Genomic DNA, 26,502 nt, shown 5'->3' on the forward strand with positions numbered 1-26,502 from the left:
GGCACAGACAGTATCCAAATTAACAAAATTAAAAATGAAAGGGAGATATAATAACAGAAACTGAGGAAATTCAAAAAAATCATCAGATCCTACTGCAAAAGCCTATACTCAACACAACTGGAGAATCTGGAGAAAATGGACAATTTCCTAGACAGATACCAAATACCAAAATTAAATCAGGATCAAAAAAACCATCTAAATAGTCCCATAACCCCTAAAGGAATAGAAAGGGTCATAGAAAGCCTTCCAACCAAAAAAGGCACAGGACCAGATGGTTTCAGTGCAGAATTCTATCAGACCTTCAAAGAAGACTTAACACCAATACTCTTCAAACTATTCCACAAAATAGAAACAGAAGGAACACTACCCAACTTGTTCTATGAAGCCACAATTATGCTGATACTAAAACAACACAAAGATCCAACAAAGAAAGAGAAATTCAGGCCAATTTCCCTTATGAATATCAATGCAAAAATACTCAATAAAATTGTTGCCCACTGAATCCAAGAACACATCAAAATGATCATCCACCATGATCAAGTAGGCTTCATCCCAGGGATGCAGGGATGTTTCAATATATGGAAATCCATCAATGCTATCCACTACATAAACAAACTCAAAGAAAAAAACCATCATTTCATTAGATGCTGAAAAAGCATTTGACAAAATTCAGCATCCATTCATTCTAAAAGTCTTGGAAAGGACAGGAATTCAAGGCCCATATGTAAACATAGTAAAAGCAACATACAGCCAAATGGTAGCCAACATCAAACTAAATGGAGAGGAACTTGAAGCAATCCCATTAAAATCAGGGACTAGACAAGGCTGCCCCCTCTCTCCATATCTTTTCAATATAGTTCTTGAAGTCCTAGCTAAAGCAATTATACAAGATCAAAGGGATACAAATTGGAAAGGAAGAAGTCAAATTATCACTATTTGCAAATGATATGATGGTATACTTAAGTGACCCCAAAAACTCCACCAGAGAACTCCTACAGCTGATAAACAACTTCAGCAAAGTGACTGTTTACAAAATCAACTCAAGCAAATCAGTTGCCTTCCTATACCCAAAGGATAAGCAGACTGAGAAAGAAATTAGGAAAACAACACCCTTCAAATAGCCACAAACAACAAAGTATCTTGGTAGGACTCTAACCAAACAAGTGAAAGATCTTTATGACAAGAACTTAAGGTCTCTGAAGAAGGAAATCAAAGAAGTCCTCAGAAAATGGAAAAATCTTCCATGCTCGTAGATTGGCAGGATTAATATAGTTAAAATGACCACCTTGCCAAAAGCAATCTACAGATTCAATGCAATCCCCATCAAAATACCAATGCAGTTCTTCCTAGAGTTAGAAAGAGCAATTCTCAAATTCATCTGGAATAACACAAAAACCCAGGATAGCTAAAACTATTCTCAACAGTAAAAGAACTTCTGGGGGAAACAGTATCCCAGATCTCAAACATTACTACAGAGCAATAGTGTTAAAAACTGCGTGGTACTGGTACAATGTCAGGCAAGTGGATAAATGGAATAGGATTGAAGACCCAGAAAACTGGACATGAGACATCTGGGTGACCCTGCTATACCTCTCCTGGGCATATACCCAGAGGATTCCCTGGCATGCAATAAGGACACATGTTCCACTATGTTCATAGAAGCCTTATTTATAATAACCAGAAGCTCAAAAGAACCCAGATGTCCCTCAATGGAGGAATGGATACAGAAAATGTGGTATATTTACACAATGGAATACTACTCAACAATTAAAAACAATGAGTTCATGAAATTCTTAGGCAAATGGTTGGAAATGGAAGATATCATCCTAAGTGAGGTAACCCAATCACAAAAGTATACACATGGAATGCAATCACTGATATGTGGATATTAATTAGCCCAGAAGCTATGAATTCTCAAGAAACAGCTAGCATATCAAATGATACGCAAGAAGAGCGAAAGAAAGGGCCCTGGTTCTGAAAAGAGTTGATCCAGCATTGTAGGGGAGTACCAGGACAGGAAAATGGGAGGGGGTGATTGGCAAATGGGCAGCAGGAAGAGGGCTTATGAGACCGATGGGGAGGGATAACCGGGAAAGGGGAAAGCATTCAGAATGTAAACAAAGAATATAGAAAATTTTTTAAAAAGTTACAAAAACATATGTACTTGCAGAAGAATGCGAATTGATCCATCCTTGTCTCCTTGTACTAAGCTCAACTCCAAATGGATCAAGGACCTCCACATAAAGCCAGACACTCTAAAGCAAATAGAAAAGAAACTGGGAAAGACCCTTGAGGACATCGATACAGGGGGAAAATTCCTGAACAGAACACCAATAGCGTACGGTCTAAGATCAAGAATTGACAAATGGGACCTCATAAAATTACAAAGTTTCTGTAAAGCAAAGGACACCATCAAAAAGACAAATCGGCAACCAACAAATTGGGAAAAGATCTTCACCAACCCTACATCAGATATCCAATATATACAAAGAACTCAAGAAGTTTGACCTCAGAAAACCAAATAACCCTATTAAAAAATGGGGTACAGAATTAAACAAAGAATTCTCACCTGAAGAACTTCGGATGGCAGAGAAACATCTTTAAAAATGTTCAATTTTATTAGTCATCAGGGAAATGCAAATCAAAACAACCCTGAGATTTCACCTTATACCAGTCAGAATGGCTAAACCAGAACAGGGAAGTGGGAAGGGGTGGGTGGGAAAACAGGGGGAGGGAAGAGGTCTTATGTGACTTTCTGGGAGTGGGGGGCCAGAAGAGCGGAAATTATTTTAAATGTAAATAAAAATATATTGAATAAAAAAAGAGAAAGAAAGAAAGAAAAGAAAAAACATATGTACTACGCAACTTTATTGCTTTAGTGACATAACTGTTGAATAGTAAAAAGAAGCATGCTTATGTCAAATAAAATAAACCCATAGAAGTCTCAAATTTTACATATTCATCAAATATTGCACTTATTAGAGTTTCCACTATGTATTTTGAGATCACAAAAGCTACATACTGCTATCTACAGTTTAAGTATTTTAAGTATATATTGTATGACATTTCCTGCAGGGACATAGACAAATATCTAGTCATCTAAGAAGAAACACCAACTAGACATGGAAGAAGTAATTCCACTCAATATAAGTTAGTGAATCAGTCAGGTTTTTTTTTTATTGTTTTGTTATTGCTTTGTTTATGGAGGTATGGAGAGGGGACCACTTACAAGAAGATAGGCAACTCAAAGAATGCTCCATCCATGGACACTTTCTTCACTATCTGCAGGAATATCTACTGACCTCAGTCTTGCCTCCCAGGAATTGTTCTCCACCTTATAACCTTAGGAAGGAATTTTATGAATCTTCTAAATTATAGGAATTCCTTGAGAACCCTAGGATTTATCATTTCTTTAGTATTAGGATGCTTTCTCCTACATTTCCTCACAGCAATGTACCTGAGCCCTACTATATCAGCTGGTCTCTGCATTTAGCCTACCTTTGTATGCTGATGCCTTTTCCAGGACCATCTTGTGACCTAGACCTAGATCCAGGTATCTGTAATGTAACTGGTATGTGCAGAGAGTGTGTCAATTATTGTTGGAAATTAAATAAGTAAATAAACAAATGCAGGCAACAATGCATGTGGGAACAAGCAAACACGAGGTCAACAGCCAGTAAGAGCCCATTAATAGCACAGGCAGAAATCTTCCCCATGAACATGAACAGTAAAAGTATAAATGCCACCCAGTGACACAGCACATTGGTCCCCTCCAACAAAGACCAAAGGACAAAGCATCCTTCTGAAGTATTAACTAAACAATGGAGGATTCTCTGTAAAATTCTTTAGGTCTAATAAGGAATATGTTTGCTTTCAACTATGACTTGCCTTATTTTCTTATTAGATGATGAAATATATACCAATATATTAGATTTGAGTACTGAACAAAGAACTAATCTAATTCTTTGCAGTTCCAAGAGGTGTACATTTATTAATTAGCACTGATGTCTCTAGAGAGATGGTGACATAACACCTTGTCTTTATAGCTTAGTCATCTAGAGAAAAATACTATGTACTGTATGGATTCAACAACACAAATTCAGCTTTCTAGAGTTCTGAAAGAGCCTGAGATTGTGTTGCTGGCACTGTGACCTACATATATAGTGCCCCTTCTGACTGATTGGCAGCCTCTTCTCAATGCATCCTCACAAAGTCAAAAACTTAAGAAAAGTCTCTCTTATGTCTCTTCCTGTAAGGCCTAGAATCTCATCACAAGTGTACAACCTTTATAATCTTACCTAAGGACACATCTCTAAACTCTATCACTTGGGCCTGAATGTGTTAGAGTTTCAGTATATAAGTTTGGAAGGGAGTCAATTAAGTCTACAGAATCCCCCTAATCAAAATAAAATACAAAAATTGCTGTTCTTCTGTATTATCAGCAAAAACATAGAGAAGAAGGGTAATAATCTATAAGTGAGGGGTAAGAAAGAAGTTAATTGTGAAGGATGCCTCTTTGTATTTCTGAAACTAACTAGGAGTCTACTTACTGTGTGAATAGTGTGCAAAATTCAACTTCAGTCTCCTTAATCAAAGCCTTTAGCATCCTTGAGACACCTCAGAAGCATGCCATGACCCATTTGATAAAGCAAGACTGTAGTCCTAGCAGTGTCAAAATGAGTGTTTGGCCCACCTCCACATTCTCAGGGGAAAGGAACAAGGGTTTGGACAGTAACAATTTAAGAGTCTGTCTTGTGTCTTGAATAGTCTAGGAAAATCATTTGGGAGGCAGGCAGGAAGTCTGAGTCAGCCTGAACTCTCATTTTATATAATTTTTCTATTATTTGTTTCTGCAATGTTTGTGGAAGACTAAGCAATGGATTTATATAACATCTATTTTAAAAATGAAATATCCTAAATGTAGCACATGTCAAATATTGAAAGTTAGGTTCTGGATGAATCTCATGTAATGGGAAATTCACCTAGCTAAGAACCTAGACTCCAAATTCTAGCACCTCAGCTGTCACGAATTGTTGGATAATGAGGGCTCTAGTCATTTAACTCAAACACCATTCATATGTTCCCAGCTGTTCAATGAAACCATGACAACCCATTTATTTTTCTATCTACTTGTCTTGCAAGAAAACTTAACCAAATAATTTTAATTAGACTTACCAAAACTTGGGAAGAAGTGTGATGGAAATAAATGTTGTTCTTTATCTTTCTTCTTCCTTTACATTACCTCAGGGTACCATGACTGCTAAATCTCATACAGAAATGAGGTTTAAAAAATAGGATATAAGTGTGTCAAGAAGAGATATGTGTATATTGAATAGTTGGGGGATGACTATCTTTCTTGTGTTCTATAACTTACTGAAATGAACTTAACACTCCCAAGCACTGCTTCATGTTTATTCTGTCACAATGTCTAGCTGCATTGTGATGGGCACACTGCCCCAGCAAGGAGCAAGATACCACGATTCCTGGTAAGTATCTTCTTAAAATTAAAGTCTGAATTTATAACAGATGCCTTGGTATCTTGAAATATGTACCCTTAAAATCCAACATGGTGTGTGTGTGTGTATGTGTGTGTGTGTGTGTGTTTGTGTGTGTGTTTGTGTGTTCACTCTTATGATTCCAGCTTCAGTAAATAGAGCATGAACAAGCCCTTTGTGATTTGTCTGAGGTCTTTGAATAGACATATTTTATACCTTAAACATGTTTAGATCTTTGGAAAAGTAAATAGTGCATAAATTGTATTATCTATTAGCCATCTATCCCTTTCATTTCAACAAACTGTAGATATAATAGCTCGCAGCCTAACACATTACAGTTTTGGCAGCAAAGCAAATCACAAGAATGATAAATACAGACTGGAGATGGTATTGATCTGATCAGGATGAGATTTGCACTCAAATCAGTTTAAGTCAGAGATTTTGTATCCATGTGAGTTTTTTTTAAATGAGTTATTTGGATTTCAAAATGCAGGTAAGAGATTATATGGATCTATAGAAAGACCCATGGCTCACTGTTAACAATGAGAAATATTTGTAGCCAGTTGCCAGAATTTCCAATATGGAAAAAATGCACCTCCTCTCTGCTTCCACTCCTACTTCAAAGACTGCTGAAGGGTTTTATTTTATTTAGAAAAGACATTAAAGAGTCACATTATGGAGGGCAGAAGCACGTGCTTTGGAATCGATTAGGAAGTCCTGTCTTATAACACTGCTTCTGCTTGTTGCTATCAGTACCATTATTGTCAGCCTCCCTGTGCTGGCTGATCTATAACATGGCCACTCTGGTGTCTCCTCCAACAGCTCACCTGTTCATTACTGGCCATTCACTGAGTACTTGATGACAGGCTGTGTTCTAGTCACTATGTCAGAACTGTGGAGAAGACTAAGTGTAACAGTACATTTAAAGAACTTAATATTGTGGTAGCCTTTGGTAATTAGGCAACTCCTATTATCTGGTATTAAACCATGAAAAAAAAACTAGACTCTCTGGTTTCACAAAAGTTTGTTCTAAAAAAAATAAGTTTGGTTAATGCTTTGAGAGTTTCACATAACTCGTTATGATCATGTTCATACCCCTGCATAAATTCCTCCCAGGTCTTCACCTATGTCCCTAAGAACAAAATGTTTGTTCAAAAGAATGTGTCCCCAAAGAAATATTAAATTTGCAAATCTTACTGCCCTCTGTTTCACTTGAATTGTGGCTTTATTTTTTTTTTATTCCTGTCAGTGCATACTCATTCTCAGGAAATACTCCATCTGAATGTGGGGATTCTTAGAATCCACTGAAGTTACAAGCGATCCCTGCTTGTATGCCCCATCCCTTTCATGCTCTTAGTCATTTATCTCTTAGCTACATGAGAGGCAGTGGTATGGCTAATTGGAAATCTAACCATTTCTGGTAATAAGGAGTGTCACACTAGTTTCATAATTGCAATGATATAATACCATTTCTATGGGAGGAAAACATAATGCAAATATTTTTAGCTGATGAAAGAATGGTTTAATTTTGGAAGAGCTTTGCCAGCATCAGGAAGTTGTCTAGAATGTGCATGCTTTGTTGGTCTAAGGAGCTATATTAGGTGAATTGGCGAGATATTTGCATTCAAGCTAATAGGATTGAATGACTATTCTTATCCTTTCACATCGACTGGACTTTTTAAAGTTGTCATCATTCTCTTTCAAGGGAGTTCTATTTTAGTTTCAATTTTCAAAAGTATACCTAAGAGACCAAGACAATTCCTCACTCCAAAAGGCACAATTCATCTTCCTTTTTCCTGCTTCTTTGCTCTAGTGTGGTTGTGGAATTCTTAAAGCATCTGGGAGCAAACTTACTGTAATCCCAGCTTTAAAACAAGCAAAAAACAACAAAACAAAACAAACAAAAAATCCTTCCCACTTTGACTCACAAGCTGAGCAACTGAGTAAGTTAGAAACATTGCATGTGAATCAGGATTCTGAATCTTTAAACTAAAATAACATTCAATGAGCTTATTTGGATAATTCAGTTTAATCTAGTTAAGTAATTTATTAATTCATAATATTAATAAGTAGGTAGAATTCATGCTTTGAAACGTATTAAAATCTAATACATAAGCTGGATCATGTTTCTAGACCTTGTGTTTTTAAAAGCTCCACTCCTTAGGAATTTCTGATGTTCTCACCTTGTTGAGAAGTGAGAAATTAAGAGGTGTCTCTTAGTGGTATTTTCATAATTCCCTATGAATTCCTGTTTTAAGATCAATCTTTTTCAGGAATCATCTCCGATCATACTTGTCAGGAAGGTCGCATTAATTCCTGAATATTGCAGAAATTATAACCCCAGGAGTTAGACATTTTGACAGCAGACAGATCACATGTTTTTCAAAGATGGAAGATTACAAAAATAGCCTGCAAATGAACTCTCAAGAACAAGAAATGAAAAAGGATTAAAAAATAAATAAAATTTATTAATAATTTATGTTTTCTTTTAGTCTTGCCTTTGAAACACAATGTTCTGTATTAACTCTGACAGAGAATTTCTGACTAGCTGTTCAGCAGAAAGGCAACCATCACTCCTCTTGTCCTCTCCATCAGGGTACATCCGAGCTTGCTGGTAGCTACCTACTAACAGTTTGGAAATCATTTTGGATACCTGCAAAATTCAATAATTGAAGGCATGATCCCCAAGGTATCACTATTGGGAAGGTAGAACTTTGGAGATGTAGGAAAGTGAACATCTGCACATAGTACATTGCGTCTCCCCAAAGAGCTCTCTCAGCTATGGTTTGAGAAGCAAGCATTTGCACTTCTTTCATCACTATTTGCTAACCTCAAGAAGTACCTGAGGTACCAGAGTAGACACTGCTCTTTTGTTTTCCTGAACATCCAATTTTGTAAGTGAAATACATAAAATTATTTTATTCCTGTCAGTGCATACTTGTTTCTCCATAAAATTACTACAGCAACACAGAGGTGGCTAATACATAATCAATTGATATTTACTAATACACAGGGACTTCACACACAGAAATATTCTCAAACATAAAATGATGACTGCATAAAGACTATGAGGTAATTATCAAAAAATATACAATTTCTATATGTTCAATATTTATATGAGAGAAAATCTTCTGATTTCTTTCTTTAAAACTTTCCATTCTTAACATGCATTCTGACCTCCAATGTGTGGAAAGTGTCTTCAAATATTTGGAATCTAATAACTCCCTTTTTTTCACTTTGGTTGTGGTACTAAGAGATGATAAATGGATGTGTGAACTTACCCGTTTCATAATAAACCATGTCATTTATTGCCATAAAGAAAATCCTCCTAATGAATTATTCTGTTTATATGCTATAAATTTAGAGATTTCCTTCTCGACGACATAGCAAGCCCTGCGGATAGATACTGAATTTCTCAGTGTTATTGTGACTCTTGGACATGCTTAGACATTATATAATTGCATAACACTATGTCCATAGTTATTCTGTTTCTCTCCTGTACAGAGTTTGAGCAGGAATAAACTCCACATCCTTGTACACCCACAGAAGCCTTCAAGAACATAATGGAGCTGTAAAATCCTGTCTCTTATGGAACACACCCACAGAATAGGAAGTTAATAAAATTTGTTTATATTCGACCATTGCAATCGTGACCAGTAACCACAGAACATTATGTAGCAGTATAAGTTGTTTTATTTTTTAGGAAGAATTATTAATTGCACTAATAGCACAGTGATAATTGAGAGAAGACCCTGACCATTTGTGAAATCATAGCCTAGAATATGTAACTACTAGTGCAGACAGTTAGCCATTAATAGAAAAAACAAAAGTATATTCTAAAGATACAGAAGGCAGGTAGGCTTTGAGAAGAGCATAATCATTCTTTCTATATACTCACAATACTTGAGGCTAGGAAAAAAATAAACCAGGCCAGAACCCCAGAAGAAGTCCTGATTAGACTACTGGAGACAGCGCTGAGGGTGAACAATAGATGAAGAATCCAAAATGTCTGTCAGTTTCACTGCAGAACTCCACGTTTCCTTAAGAACTAAGTCACACCTACAGACTGAAAGTGCACAGTTCCACTTTGAATGTCGTTTAATTATCTGGCCCTGACATTATGAATTTATTCCAAGAGTCACTTGCAAACTCTGCTCCAGTAAAAGGTAGAGTAAAATCTGAAGCCCCAAAACTGTTGCAAGGAACTACTGGTTTCTGGATAAGGGACACTTAAGGCATTTCACTGAGATGGAAAGGGCTTTCTCTGTGTTTACCACAAATGTAACAAAGATGACAAGTCAAGCATTAAGTCCTAATTTACAGAGATGTTAAATGTTCATTACAGCTTTCTCTGTGCTCCGAACATGAACATTGTACCATTTACACCTCTGGGACTATGAGATCAATGAAGAATAACTCAATGAGGAGAACTCAATGAGGATCTACACTAACATGGATGCATTTCTACAGATACTTAACTCACACATATCACAGACGTAAGCAGAATCTGAAATGTCAAAAAAGCAGGCGATTTCATATCTTAGTCACAACAGAAGTGACAAATTTGTCAGTGCTCTGAGAAACATGACATAACAGAGAAGAAGAGATGGTTCAAGATTGATGATAACCAATTTCTATGTTATTTAGCTATTAAGTATGAGCAACTAAAGAGTATGAGCAATGTTCCCAACATTTGCAGTCCTTTAGCTGATGACAAGGTCACACACTGGACCTTATGAAGATGGAATCAGGTAGCATTCTTTATTAAGAATTCCCCCAAATGTATAAGATATACATTCCGTTTAAGAATCCTTAATAGTATAGAATACTATTCAACTGCATCATAAGTAGGCTCCTAAGCACATAAAATGACATAAAAAATATTAAAACTTACATGGCTGCACTCGTCTAACATATCCATAATATTTCCTCTAAGCCTTGTCTTTGTATTACATATTTACAAGTATACTTTGAATTGAACGTTTCTGGAAACATGTGATTCAGAGTCATGTGATATTTTGCTGAGGCAAGATACATGGAAAGACATGTGATGTTTGCAGAGAATATAAATAGGACTCAATGGACAGTGATGGTATACGTGCATAGTTAGCCTTGCAATGTTCCATCCATCTTTCATCTTAGTCTTGGCTGCTCTTCACTTTTGACAGAGGCAGAGCCAAGAATTTCTACTGGCATCCCTGCTGGTCCTGGTTGCTCCTGCTGAATTATGTCGATTTGTTGAAGGCCTGGGTGTTTCTGCTGGATTGTGCCACTGCTGTTGATTTATGTTTGGTATCCTAGCACTATTGAACTGGACTACTGGTATCATAACAGAGATTGGAATCATCTCAAAGGATTACTTCTAAACAGGTCCTTAACCCCTTGTCCTAAGATCTTTTCTCCATTACCTTTGGGTGGTGGGCTAAAAGGGGATCGAAATATTTTGAGAACCCTTACTAAAAATAGGCTTTTAAAAATCTAAGCCTATAGTAATTTATTTAGGAGTTTCACAAAATGGCTATCAAATTCATAAACTTGTAAAAAGCCTCCTCTTCCTAGAATTCAGTAGATTTATAGTTATTTTAAGTTATGGATTTTTGCTTCATACAAATGTGCAGATAATTGCAGAGGGCAGATCTTCATAGAACTAGAGTTACAACCACTTATGAGCTGCATGTGTGCACTGAGAACCAAATCCTCTCCAAGAGAATCAAGTACCCTAAGCACCTCATCCAACTCCAATTAATTACTATTAGAATAAATAAGTTATTTTAATCTAGAGTACTTCTAAAATTATTAGCATCGTGTTTAATATTTTTCACAGTTAAGACTATGTCTTGTCTCAACAATATTTCTTTTAAAATTATAGGACCAGTATGGCATAAGGAAGACAAGCCCAGTCATGGACCAGAATTCCATTTCCTTGCAAGACATTTGAATTTCATTTCCCAAAGGTGCCCACAACTTCTTCCATCAATTTTGGTTTTACTCTTTTATCATCTCCCCAGAAGTGCTCATTCAGGGGTTCAGTGCCTTCTGCTTCTACAACTTGTCCTGGATTCACTTTCACATAAGCATTTTTGGATAAAACTTATGGAAAATAAAAAAGGAGTATCACAAAACTGAATCACAAAAACAAATAATCAAGCTGGAATCTTAATATCCACATTTATATACATGAATATCTATAATGCATACACAGTCCTTTCTCTTATTTTGTAATAACAGCCATATTGAAGAGGTGATAGTTGCTGTTAATTTGAAAATGACAATGAAATAAAATAACATTATGATGTGCTTTCTTTGTTCTGGCTGAGAGAAAAAATATCAATTGCTATATTTTTTTCCATTAATTAATTTATTTACTTTATATCCCAAAGGGTATATAAGGGTAGCTTCTCCTCCCACTTATCCTCCCAGTCCTTCCATTTCTATTCATTTCCTTCCTAACCTCCCTTTCTCCTCAGAGAAGGCCTAGACCTACCCATGGATATCAACCCACCTTGGCACATCTCCTTTTAAAGCTAGACAGAACAGCACAGTTAGGGGGAAGGGATCAAAAGGCAGGCAATAGAGTCAGAGTTAGCCCTTGCTTCAGTTGTTTGGGAACCCACATGAAGTCCAAGGTGCAAATCTGTTACATGTGTGTAGAGGGCCTAGGTCTATCCCATGCATGCACTTTAGTTGGTGAGTCACTCTCTGAAAGGCCCTCTGGCCCCAGTTTACTTGATTTTGTAGGTTTTCTTGTGGTGTTCTTGACCACTCTGGATACATCAATCCTTCCTCCTCTTCTTCAACAAGATTCCACAAGTTTTGCCTAATGTTTGTGTGTGGATCTCCGTATCTGTTTCCATCAGGAACTAAATGAAGGCTCTGAGAGAACACCTATGCTAGGCTCCTGTCTGCAAGTATAGGAGAATGTCATTAATAACGTCAAGGGTTAGGTGTCTTTTATGGGCTGGGTCTCAAGTTAAGCTAGTCATTGGTTGGTCATTCCCCCAATTTCTGCTTTATCTTTATCCCTGCACATCTTGTAGTTAGGACAAATTTAGGATTGAAGGTTTTGTGGATGTGTTGGTGTCCCAACCCCTCCATTGAAAGTCTTTACTTGTTATAGGAGGTGGTCATTTAAGGTTCTATATCCCCTATTGCTATGGTTCTTAAATAGGGTCACCCTCTTCGATTCTTGGGAGTTTCTCTTGTCCTAGGTTTCTGGTTCATCCCAGAACTGTGCCCCTACCCCCACTGAAATTTATTGCTATCTTTAAAATGCAATGGTACTTACATAATTCTGGGTGTTAGTAGACCTGTAAAGTAAGTATAAGGTTACATCTACCTATAAGAGTTCTTAAGCTAGTGCCAGCACTGAGAACAGTGGCTCCTCTGTTGCACATGTTCAGCAACTGTTTGATATTGTTAACATAGGTGTATTCTCTCTCTAAAGCTCCAGGTATTAAAACTGAACCAAGATACTTTAAAAATAATACATTCACCACAGCACAAAACATGAGTTTATCTAAACATCCTACCCTGTTTATCCTCACTGAAATTTTAAATCATGCTTCAATCTAGATTTGACAACAAGAGGACATGTTTCTCAGAATCATATACAAATATGGTTGGCCTTTCTCATCATTTGTGGGTTCTGTATTTATAAATGTGCCTACATACTCAGATGTATGTGTAACTCACAGTTGATACACAGAGCAATCATAGTTATTTGTAAACATGTGCAAAGCAGAAAAATGAGAAACAGATATGCTGACCTCCTCAAGTAAGGTCATGGTGATGTTCTGCCTTCTTGTTTCAGCTCTTCAAAATAGGAGTTTTCTTAAGGGTCTATCTGTCACCACATTAGTTTCTCATTTTTCCTTGGTTTTTCTTTTCCTCACTAAATAGCTCAAGCTAGCCCAAACCTGCAACTTCTATCCAATTGCCTCAGTGCTCAGATTATAGGTACCTGTCTAAGCCATCCAGCTAAGTTTATAAGTTTTGGTAACAATTTCACTACCTAAAGTATCTCCCAAATGAAATGCTATAGCATTATACTATGAGCTATGCTTTATCTTTCTAAAATTCAAAATATAAAACCTTATGCAAGCCTACATAACTATTACAGACAAATTTGGCTAGGATATGATTATGACTCACTGAATTTCAGAGGCCAGTACTCACATCTGTCTGATAATGCAATAATAATCTCTCTCTCTCTCTCTCTCTCTCTCTCTCTCTCTCTCTCTCTCTCTCTCTCTCTCTCTTTCCCCCCCTCTCTCTTTCATTCCTTTCTTTTGGTCTCCCATCCACAGAGAGAAGTTGATTGCATGCAATAAAATAATAGTCCTTATCAAAACAGAGGATACCGAAACCTTGATTTTCAGTTTTGGGAACTAAAATGAATATAGTTTTTGTTTTAGATAAAAGCCTATAGTCATTTGTCATCTTATACCATTCCATCTAGAGATACTGACTAGTGTTCACAGTACACAAAGGCCATGACATACTTCTATGAGAAAATACCTCTCAGACAGGCTTTACTAGCATGTGAGTGCTGATTCTTTGGGACATAAGTTCATTGTTGATAAATTAGAAATCTACTACAATTAGCCAAATGAAGATGAAAAATGTCTATCAGGTTGTATGTCCGGACTCGAGAGAGCAGAAAGTAAGGTCTCTAGTACTTAGTGAAGTAATGGAAAACTTGTAAAGCTTCCCCTGTGTATCTCCCCATTTTGGAGTATCATATCTCTGCCAGATAGGTGCATCCTCTCCCACTGAGGCCAGACAAGGAGCCATGGAGGAGACAAGGAAGCCATATGGGGGTAAAGACTGTGAGGGGGAACTGGAAGGGGATCATTAGGAATGTAGATAAATGAATACATAAATATTAAAAAAGAAAAAAGAAAAAAAGTGCTAAAGCCAGGCACAGAGGCACACAGCAGCAATCCCAGCAATTGGAAGTCTGCGGAAGGGGTACCAGGAACAAAAAATCAGTGTAGGATGCATACCAAGACAATGCCTCAGGGAAAAGAAGAAAAAGAAGAGAATCAGGAGGAAAGAGTGAAATGTATATATCCATGTGCTGACAAAATCTAATGGAACAGTGTCACTATGGACTTGAAGTTGTACACATGTATAAACACAGAAATTTAAATTATGTTATTGCATATTCAGAAAAATGTCAAAAGAAATCATTTTTTCTAATTCTGTCTCATATCTTTCAAACTGCATTGAAAGGAAATTATTAATCTGGGAAAAAACATACAATCTATAAGTCAAGAGACTGAAAACAAAAATGTTAGCTACTCTTTGAGTGTAAAAAAAAAAAAAGAATCATCTTGAAAGCTATAGCAAGAATTCAACATCAAAGAGGTTTGCCTGTTAAAAATGACTTTTCAATGAACTTATATAAGAAAAATGGCTTCCAGAGTGACTGGTTTTAAATAATTCAAAAGCACTCCATTCATTATTCATGCCAAGTATATGTTAACAAAGGCATTTAAAACAGAGACAAGCACAAAACAAGGTGACATATCGATTGCTTGATTAAAATGACCAGAGACATGCAGTCCCTTAAACCCTGAATGTCCCTAAAGAGCAATGGTTCTGCCCTTGTTAAACCAATGCCTTCAGTAAGTCTAGGGAGTACAGCAGCCGCCACTTTCTTACTTGTACATATGGTCATGCACTCACATTCTTGAGGCGCTTTTTATGGTTTCGTTGGTTCACTTCTTTTTTCTCTGGACAATTTGCTGCAACCCCCCCCCCTCCATTGTCATTTCAAAGTTACAACTCACTAGCCTAGCCTCTGTGTGTCTGTGGAATAACATAGATTTAAAGACCTAGATTATCATTAGTTATTTTTAAAGTATCCTTGCTAGATTTTAAAAGATTTCATTTGTACAAATATGCTTTTCTCTAGTTTCTTGATGGCAGTTAACCATAACTCATTTTAATACTCTTCTGATGAGTCCAACATTTGACCATTAGTCTTCATTGATTATCTTCTCTTGTGATGTTGGTTATATTTGTCAGTTTATTTTGTTTAGTGAGTTTTACCTTTTAAATATATACAGGACATTATAAATGACATTTTTCTACATTCTGTAAAACTTCATGTTCTTCTGAAGAACAGTAACTTTTTAAAGTAAGTCTTTAACTAATCCATTCTCAAATTCCAAACTTTGAAATCTCAGTCTAATCTTTCTACTGTTTGTGAGCTCTTAATACAATGTTCCTGGTGTCCAGAGAACATATAGAGATGGTGTTTATACACAGAAATTGAGTTCTCATCTCCTCTACTTATCTCTTTATTATATATTCCTTCTTACTTTCCACATGTGGCTGCCACAGTTTACCATGCTATGACTCTCTTTATCTGTGTACCAGTCACCACACCTAATACTCATGGTTGTCTAATATAAGAACAAAAGGCTGTAAACAACACAGAGAAAAGAACCTTACTAACTACAAATCTGATAAAGGCCTAATATTTAAAATACATAAAGAACCAATGCAAAACCTGACATGAAAAATACAACCAATAACCAAATTTTCAATGAGGTACAGATCTAATCATGGAGTTTGTAAAAGATGAAATTCACTGGCTGACAAACTCTTAAAAAGTGATCAACATCCTAGTCATCAGGAAAATGCAAATCAAAGCTATTTTGAGATTTCATTTTATAGCAGTTAGAACAACCAAAATCAATAAAACAAATGGAAGCTCATCCTGGCAAGGAGATGGAGCAAGAAGAATGTTCCTCCATTCCTGGGATAAGGGCAAACATGTACGAACACTACAAAAATCAGCATAGAATTTCTTCAGGAAAGTAGGAATATATCTACCTCACTAAACAGGCATACCATTCTTGGCATATGTCCAAAGGAAAATGACACATGTTTATCCATTGCTGTTCTACTTAGAATAACTGGAAATTGGAAACAGTCTAAATGTCTATCAAGGTGGTCTATCTGTCCATCAACAGATAAATCAATAGTAAAGATGGGATGCACTTACACAAGCAAATATTACTTAGTTGTCAAAATTTTAAATTATAAAATTGTAGGCATATGAATGGAGCTATAACAAAATTTATCCTGAGTGAAGAAGCCCAGGCCCCAAAAGATAATTATTATAGGTGTTTCCTTAATATGTGGATATGAGCCTTTAAGCGTTTGAAAGGCATGCTACAATGGAGAGAATGATCTTACAAGAAATGGGAAATAGAATATATGCTTAAGGAGAGGTGGGCTGGAGGAAGAAGATTAAACAAAGAGACAGAAGGAAGAGAAAGTTAAGGTAGGGAACACAGGGAGGCGTAGCTAATACAAAGACCATATGAGAGGGTTATACGGAAACCTCCTAAAGTAGAAGGTCCTTAAAATATATAAATATATGAAAGAAACCTCAATAGAATCACCAAGTAACAGGAGAAACAAAACCCCAACAAGATAACTCTTGATACCCAATGAAACCTCTAGTGCCAGAAATTTTACATAGAATTCAATTGTTAGACAAAGGGACTCTTATAACCCTCCAAACAACTCGGGCAATTGTCAAGGCTACTGGTTGACCTCCACAAACTAATGGTAAGCCCCTACTGCTGAAAACAACACCTACATAGCTTATAGAGAAATCAAGTTGCTGCCTACCTAGAGCCTTTACCTCTACTAACTAGTGTTCAGAGCACTAGGAGGTGACTTGCAAACCACAAGAGAGAAGTAAACACCAACCAGATACAAACTCTTCAATCAAAAATAGTGACTTGTCTACCAGATATGCTAGTGCAAAAGAGGCACAAAAGTTATAGAAGTAACTAACCAACTCATGGTTGGATTTAAAGTTCATTCCATGAGATGGAACCCATGTCAGACACAGCTTTCATGGCTAAGAACCTGAAACTAGATAGACTATGGACCTAGGGGAAAATCAAATAGTACTTTTCTGCTATACAGACATAGCAGTGATGTGATTCATTTTTTGTAAAGATTATTTATTCATTTTATGTATGTGAGTAGACTGTCACTTTCTTCAGACACACCAGAAAAGAGCATCAGATTCCATTACAGATGGTTGTGAACCACCATGTGTTTGCTGAGAATTGAACTCAGGACCTCTGCAAGAACAGTCAGTTCTCTTAACCACTGAGCCATCTCTCCAGCCCAGTGATGTGATTCTTAACAATATTCTCCTATATTCATCAGTGTCTTATTCAGCCATTATCAGAGAAACTTACTCTTGAAGTAGATGGGAATAAATAGAGAGACCAATAAATAGAAAGGGTGCAAAGAGAGAAATATTAGAGCACTCAGTACTAAACAGTGTTTTGAACAAATTTCTAAATTTGAAATTGAGCCAGATAGTGTTCAGGGAGCTACACTTAAGAGGTGGCAGACAGATTATAAGACTTAATGGGATCTAAGGCAGCAGGAAAGCATTAAAATAAAACAAGACGGATACATATATGAACACATAGTGACTGTGACATCATGCACAGAGCCAGCACATATCTGAGTCACGTAGGATCAAAGATCTGACAAAGAAAGTAGACACAAGCCCTTATACCTAACTAAGACACTATCTCCAACTGATAACATCTTGCGAAGAAAAACAATTTACAAAGAAGTCTCACTGGGTATACAAAGCACTGATAAGGCCAGGCCCCATGCCCAGCAATAGGTGGCCAATACAAGGTGAACTCATTAATATTTCTGGAGATAGTTTTTTCTCATACTAGTTTGTTTGGCATGCTTACTTAAGTGAAAATTTCTGGTTTGTTTGGAAAGTCAGTTATGTTAAGCGATGTTCTGCCAGAGCATTGGTTTGGTTTGTTCTGCTTCACTGTTCTTGCTAACAACACACAGGTATTGGTTTGCCTTGCATAGGGTTCTTGAGCTCCACTTGTAGTAATGCTGCTATTGATAGAAATTCTCTCAAGAACTGCTCATGAGGTTTCTAAAACAGCTTGCTGCTTTAGTGGTCTTGCCTCAGGCCAGTTGGTGAGACCAGTTAGTGGTCTCTCTATGACTGAGCTGCTGGTTCATATGTGGTGTCTGCCTGCCTAGAGGACTGAACTGAAGCTGCTGATTCATATTTGGTGTTTGCTACAGGACTGTACTGCTGACAAAGAATATCAAGGTCACTCCCAAAGAACTATTGTTAAACATGTCCACTTCCCCATATCCTAATAAATTTTCTCTTGCATTATTTCTTGTGAGTGGTGGGCTAGAGGAGAGGTTTAACATTTAAAATCAGGTTGCAAAAAACTGTATGCCTACAGATTACATTACTGATCTTTTGCTTATGTAGTATGGTTCCTTTTTTTTATATATATGAGCAAAGGAAATGAAAATTCATTTCTCAAAAGAAGACACACAAATGGCTGATACATGAAAGATAAATGAAAGAAAGCTCATCCTTGCTAATTACTATCTAAATGAAAATCAGAACCACAATGAGTTGTCACCTCATGCCTGTTAGGGGACAGTACAGTAAGGGGAACCCTTGTCTACTGCTGGCAAGGAAATATAAGATAGTAGAATCGTCATGAAAACCAGAATGAAAGTCCTCAAGAGAATTCAAACTGAACTATTAAACAATCAAGTAGTTCAAATACATTACTTGGGACACAGACCACCAGGCTTCTTCCTGTGCCCAAGACCTGGGCAGCTCTGTAGTATGATTTCTGATGTTAGATTTTTATGGGGTATCCTGTGTGTGTGTGTGTGTGTGTGTGTGTGTGTGTGTGTGTGTGTGTTCTTGTGTCTTTTCATTGTTTTGTTTTCTATTTATTTGCTTGTTTTGCTTTGTTCTTGGTTTTTTTCTGTTTTATTTGCCTGTTTGTTTCTGAGAGAAAGAGAAAAAAAAAAGAAGACATAGAGTTGGATAAGCAAAGATGTGGAGAGGATCTTGAGGAGATGAGGGAGGGGAAACATTAATCAGAATGCAACATATAAAAATACTTTTAATAATAAATGAATAAAATAATAAAAGCCTCTACTCAGCAAAGGAAAGAAAAAGATATATTGTTTTAAAAATTATTTTCAATAGAATCATGGTATGCACTCACTAATAAGTGGATACTAACCTAGAAAACTGGAATACCCAAAACATAATCCACACATCAAATGAGGTACAAGAAGAAAGGAGGAGTGGCCCCTTGTTCTGGAAAGACTCAGTGAAGCAGTATTCGGCAAAACCAGAACGGGGAAGTGGGAAGAACGGAGTGGGTAGGAGGACAGGGGGAGAGAAGGGGTCTTATGGGACTTTCGGGGAGTGGGGGGCTAGAAAAGGGGAAATCATTTGAAATGTAAATAAAATATATATTAAAAAATTATCAACCCAGAAAACTCATTATGTTGCATTACTTCATTCAGTGTATGCTCTTACAGTCTTTCATTTCTTCCTGTTTATTCCTAGTTTTTAGTACTCAGCCAGAAGAGTTTACAGTAGTCATCTATGTGAAGGTTTGTCTGTTAAGAGCTGCTCAGATATAATCATAAGTAGGAACTCCATTTCTACCTTACTTAAGTACAAGTAAACATTTTCTTCTTTTTTTCCGGAATGCAAGAAAGAGAAACACACACACACACACACACACACACACACACACGATTGCAATGGTGTATATCAGTAGACACTGATTGGTGATTTATAGTCTCTGTACAGTCCATTGTCTAGAGCAGTCCTAATTTGAGATTGAAGTCAAAATCAGTTTCTATCAGTTTCCTTTCTGCTCATTCTATAGGCCAAACCTACAGAAGTAACATCCATCTAAGTCCTATTCTCTGCCAAAATAGAACTTAGAGGCATTTAAAAGAACAAACTACAAAACCCAGAACCTTAAGGTATGGATGTAGGGTTGGTTGATACTGTTCTTCCAACAACCCCCGCCCCCCCCCCCCCCAGAGCTCCCAGGAACTAAGCCACCAACCAAGGAGTACACATGGCTCCAGCTGCATATGTAGCAGAGGACAGCCATGTCAGACATCAATGGGAAAAAGAGTTCCTTGGTCCTATGAAGGTTTGATAGATGCCCCAGTGTGGGGGAATCGAGGGTGGGGAGGTGGGAGTGGGTGGGTGGAGAAACACCCTCCTAGAAGCAGGGTGAGGGGAATAACAGAGGGGGTTTCCTAGAGAGGGGAAAACCTGGTAAGGGGATAACACTTGAAATGTAAATAAATTAAAAGAAAAGAAAAAAGGTATAAATGTATGGCTCTCCTCAAAGTGCAGCTTTGCCACCTCTGCTACATCATATTGTCAAAGAAAATCAGGTGATGAAGCCCAATACCATGGACCAGAAGGTGAATCCCCTCTACAGAGGAACAAGGAGTTTATGTTTCTAAACAATAACCTAAAATGTCAATACAATAACGAGCCATTCAAATATATTGTGGAGTGGTTAAAGGATTCTATTGGAGGTCAATTAGATGTCCTGGGAAAGATACATATAAGCTTTTTTGTGAAATGATCATTTTATGTGCTGCATATCCTGCTTTCTTGCTTTCTTCATCATTGCTGAGAGGATTCTTTCTTTTTGCCTGACTAGGAAGTTCATGTTTAACAGTGCTCACCACTGTACTATGAAAACTAGGCAATGCAGAAAGACAAGCAAAATAGGATTAATAAACACTTCTTAGCCTAGAAGGAAGAAATGGAATCTTTCTCTTTTCCAAAAATGCTACAGTGTTAAGTGAAAAATCTGAAGAAGCCTATGAAAGCAGTACTAGAAATAATAACTGAGTTTAAAAAGGAGACAGAGTACAGGATGGAAATATTTTTTTATGATAGCAAAATGAAACTCTAAGTGGAATGAATCAATTGCATCTTAAAGTTACATCCAAAATGTTGAATGTATATATTTTTACAAAGCTAGTGCAGATCTATGAAATGTTGCTGGATTAAAAAAAAACATCTCAGCCAATTTCAAGACAAGTTATAGTCATGACTAATTATGCATCATAATTAAGAGGCTGACATACCCAAATATGAGCTCAACTAAAAACAAGTGACCCATCTCAGTAACATTTTGTAGTTTGGAAATCTGATTATAAAACTTTTCTATAAATTCAACTGAAAAAAACTTCTGCTAAAATATATAACAGTCTTATTTATTTAGCTCTGAACACAAGCAATGCATGTGTTCATAAGCAGAGAAATGATCAAGTACAATGCAATACACAATACAATGAATACAATACAAGGAATATACCAGGTGAAAGGAGCTAGACATAGAGTACTTTCTTAAAAAGTATATATAATATTAATACAAAGCATCTAATGTTTGAACTAATTAAGACAGTAACTGCTAAGAGAAAATACTGAAATGTTATTTATCTTGATTCACAGGACCAATTTATAAGTGTAGAATCTTTTAAAAGTCAACAAACTATTCTCTGAAAATGGATATATATTATAATGGATATTGACAGAATGAAAATATTCACCATCCCTTCTTTGTGCATATTAATACTTCATACTAATACTTGGTAATAATTAGTACACCCTATTCCAGATCTAGTAAGAAGTCCCTTATGTTTATAAATATCTTTAAATGTTGATAGAGAATTTTATTACTTGATACTATACCAAAGGATTTCCAAGCCTATTTCAAGGTGACTAAAATCCTCATAAAACATTTAAAGGAGGTCTATGCAAATGTTTTTATTATTACTTTAAAAAGTAAAATTTAAATCTAGGTATTGTAGGAATATATCATCTGTGCAAAGCAACCCAGCTAGTAAGCAGCAGCTTAGGAAACCTAATTCCAGTTTCTCCCTGTGACCCTGCACTCTTCTGTATTCTAAAAATATGTATTTCTGAATATTTGTCAAAATTAGAAATTGATGGAGCTTTTTGTTCTCATGGAACTTTTGCAAAAAGAGGCCAACATACTTGACACATCACTACCTTTGTTCTTTTTGCTGTGTTTATTGTAAATGACTTATCTCATTTGCAACTCACACTGGAAAGAACACTACTTCCTATGGACTGTATTTATCTTGGGTGGTTAATGATCCTGAAGCCAACATCCACCAAGGTTACAGCTCAGGGAACTCTTCCAAAGCACCCATTAAGAGGGTTTTGGTGATTATTTTCCCCTGCCTTTAGAAGAAAGCTCCCTGTGAACTCTTGCCTTCTGACTCATCTGCCTGGTCCAGCACATTACACTGTGCCCTAAAGGCAACCCATCACCCTCCTGTCAGAAATTCAGTTTAAGACATGAGATTATTTCTCCTGGGAAAGATGTTTCACACCCCTCAAGCAATCTCCTGGAAGGTTTAAATGTTTTTTCTCCTTGTATGAGCACTTTCTATTTAAAACAAAGCAAAAATATACATCTCCTTTGCCAGATGTTTTCTTCATAATTGTATATTTGCTGTTAGTAATAAGAATACTAGATTTAGCTTACCAAATTCTCTCTCTGTAGCCGCCAGCAGCTACATGTAAACCAGGTTACCTGTTGAGAGAATTTTGGGGTCATAGGGAAGAGCGGGGAAAAGAAAGTACGGCTAAGTCAATGTTCACTGATCAAAGCCGTAAACTTTAATGGCGCCGGACCTTTTAACAGTTCGGGCAAACCCTTCCCCCCAGACTCCAGGCTGAGTTCCGGTGGAAGTTGTCTAGCTTCTCTTGGAGGTCTTCGTCTTGACTGCTCCGGCAGCTGGGTGGGTCACCTGTTTAATTCAGGAATCCCTATACCAGGAAGAACAATGAACTTAACCTTTACTACGTGCACTCCACCCTAGGTGGAGCAGAATCCTGGCTAACTGGGAGAAGTTAACCTTGACCAAAGTCAAACTCTGACCAAGTGCAAGACTGCCCCAATATGGCTCTGTACATGTCCTCCCTTTTTTTATTAATTTGAACACGAGGAGGTAGAAAACAAGTGGATAAATATCCTTCATAAGAAGGCGGGCCTTAACCAGGAGGGGAAGCATTGACCGTAATTCCTCTTAAATATTGTATAACGTCTTTTTCAGAGGAGGGGTAATAGGCTCCCTTATTATTTTAAGGACAGCCTCTCGACGTTAACCCCTATGCAATTAGGTGTACTTCCTGGGGACTCAGAAGCAGAAATTCACCTCCCCATGCAGTGCTTTGCCTCGCACGTCTCGCTGGTACCCATGTTTGTTCATAAACAAACACACATAGATCTGAGTTCTATGTGGCTCCCTCTTTGGAGATCCACTTGTGTAAGTTTTGAAGCCAGGGGGGTCTGCAAGTGTCTTTAACAGACATGTAATCTCTCCATCCAGGTGAACCTGGGTGGAGACAGCCAGTCTGCTTAACAGACAAGGTCAAGAGTTAAAGGTGGAATAGGATTAACTTGTCCCAGAAGTATCCAATTCAGTTGTAAATTAACAACTTTAAGGACCCAAGGCTTGGCCTCTGAGATGGGAGAGGTAGCCTTGTGAATCAAGAATTAAGCTGTTACTTCTCAGGAAAAGTGGAGACTATATGTTAAATTAACACAGCTGGCTGAAGATTGTTAGCCATCTTCAAAATTAGAGTCTTCAATATTGGAATTATTTCTAGACCAGTCTATGGTTGAGTCAGCTGAGCACAATAAGGAGAAGAGTCATTTTAACTCTTCTCAATTAATTTTTCCTAAGCTAGCATAACAGTCTCCATGTTCTGTCCCACAAAGTCTAAAAGCTTGAAGCTAGGCAATTTATCTAACCTGGGACATTTAACAATTGAGGTAAGTCAAGAACATATACCCAATATAGCTCTTATGTTACCATGGTCTGGGCATTCAGCAAGCACAGTCAGCATATCTTCTGCAGCATTCTGTGGAAAAAACAGAGGACATGCCTTCTCCCCCAATATTAAATCAGGATCATGGCATATGTTAATAAGTGAATTTCTTCATTTCACCTAGACATCAATATGTCTAATTACAAGATGTCATATACATTTAGCAAGGAGTTTCTTGGCATCCAATTTTTAAAATTTTTTTTAAAAACATGCAAGCATAATTTAAATTATATGCACAGGGACACAATTTCCCCTCTCTTCTTTCTTCCAAGAAGATATTGTTTTATTAATTTAAGTTGGAACACAAAGTATAAACCATAACATAGGCAATAACTATGTAATTATATAAAATATAGTTGCTTTTTCTGTTAGAGCAGTTGCAACTAGACAGCCTAAAAATGAATCATTAGTCACATGTACATATTTTTTTAATCTTTTAAATTAGAAATATGAATATCATTTATCTGTAATAACTAAGTCCTCTAGGATTAACACCATTACGTGGTAGAGGTAGAAATTGAGGACATCAAGAACAAATCTTTATAATTTGATGTGCACAAAATATAAAATTATTTCAAATACCTAAAGGACAGTCATTTAGAGAATATATCCTTTATTCTTAGAAGTTTGAATCACATTTGTATAAACTGTAGAAATTAAAAATTAGCAGTATTAAAAATGGACCAATTTTAAGCAATTATAAACCATGAGCTATGTATATCTACTATTATTAAAAGCTTGACCTTTAACATCTTAAAAATAGCTGCTATAGCACCCAATTCAGGTATCTGTGTTGAAGCAGGGAGAAACTTAAAGGAATAAACATGTGATCTGATAGTACAAATTATCTTTTGGATAACAGTTATTAATTTTGCCTAAAAATGCTTGCCATGTAATAGATCAACCATTAATAATAAATTTGATTGTTGCTTAAAGCAAGGAACAAACGTTTCCTACCTTGAAAACAGAGGTTTAAGACCTTCTGTGGCAAGCTTAAAATGAGGTAAATATAAGATAAAGCCAATTAATATATCCTAACAACTTTTGAAAGCCATTTACCTAAAAATTCTAAAAGTCTATAGGAGCAAGGGCCTGTAACAAACATTCTATGAACATTATACACTGAAAATTTTAAGATCTTAACTTCTAGTATTGAAACAGAGACAAAACACTTTTTCTCACAAGACATAAGGCTGTTAGCCATTCCTTGAGGCAAAACTTTCTAATGAAATTGCTTTGTTGTTTCTTTAAAATTAGAAGCAAATGCTTTTATAATTATCAGAATGTAAAGTCAAAAACCAACCCTTTAAATTTACAATAATTTTGTAGGGAGTAGACAGGCCAAATGTTAATGCCTTTATAGCCTCCTTGACCTTTCATAGATTTGAACTGCATTTTAACCCACACCTGGATAAGTCAAAAACCTTTTTTTTTTTTTTTTTTTTTTTTTTTTTTTTAGCCAAACACTCCCTAGGTGGGGCCTGTAAGGCAGAAACAATTTCTCAAGCTTCCTCACTAGCTTCCCCTGAGGCAGCTCTAAGCTTTGCATTAACTCAAATGTAAAAATTCTGCCCTAGGATCCACCCTGAGTCCTTGGCAAGAACATTGTAAGAGATTACTGGAAAGTAAATATCTTCTAATCTGAGCCTTTTATCTAAGACCAGACCCAAACCTACAAGGACAATTTAAGGATTAAACAAAAGAAACCTGTAATTCCATGGTCAAAGGAACCTACTTGATATCAAATACATTTCCACTGAGATCTCCTTTTTAATCTTGGAGACAGCTGTATCACTCTTAAAATTATCTTAATTACAAGATGTTAAGAATTATGAGCCTGCAAACTGAAAACTGCAGCCAATGACACACTGATTTTTATTGTAACTCAATGTTTTCTTGCAATATTAGAGCACAATTGCAATTTTGGAAGCAAATCCCAATTTTAAACAATCTATTTTCTTTAAAATCAATGGCAAACACATTTTTACAGCACAAGGTTTGTCTGCCAGTGTAACTTATTAAAGAGACATTATTTTAAATCTTAAAATCCAATCTCCAGGCCAAGATTCACACAAAACACCATGCCAATTTAGGAGCGTCTCAAAGGCCTGTATTTCCTGGATTGCGTCATGCCACGTGGTGTTCAAAATGGCGACTACCCTAAACTACCAGCCTTAATCGTCATGCCACGTGTTCAAAATGGCGACTACCCTAAACTACCAGCCTTAACCATCATGCCACGTGTTC

At 36.7% G+C, this 26,502-nt stretch overlaps 1 long non-coding RNA gene across 2 annotated transcripts in view; it reads right to left on the reverse strand.

The window, feature by feature from the left end:
* The window catches only part of LOC127683238 (uncharacterized), a 701,246-nt gene extending 677,170 nt beyond the window's left edge, over positions 1-24,076 (reverse strand). For both annotated transcript variants that reach the window (XR_007977508.1, XR_007977509.1), the window contains exon 1: positions 23,172-24,076. This is a non-coding gene — a long non-coding RNA (uncharacterized LOC127683238). The remainder of the gene's footprint in view (positions 1-23,171) is intronic.
* Between the last annotated feature and the right edge of the window lie 2,426 nt (positions 24,077-26,502).

Source organism: Apodemus sylvaticus, chromosome 4 (genome assembly GCF_947179515.1).
Source record: "Apodemus sylvaticus chromosome 4, mApoSyl1.1, whole genome shotgun sequence".
Lineage (NCBI taxonomy): Eukaryota > Metazoa > Chordata > Mammalia > Rodentia > Muridae > Apodemus > Apodemus sylvaticus.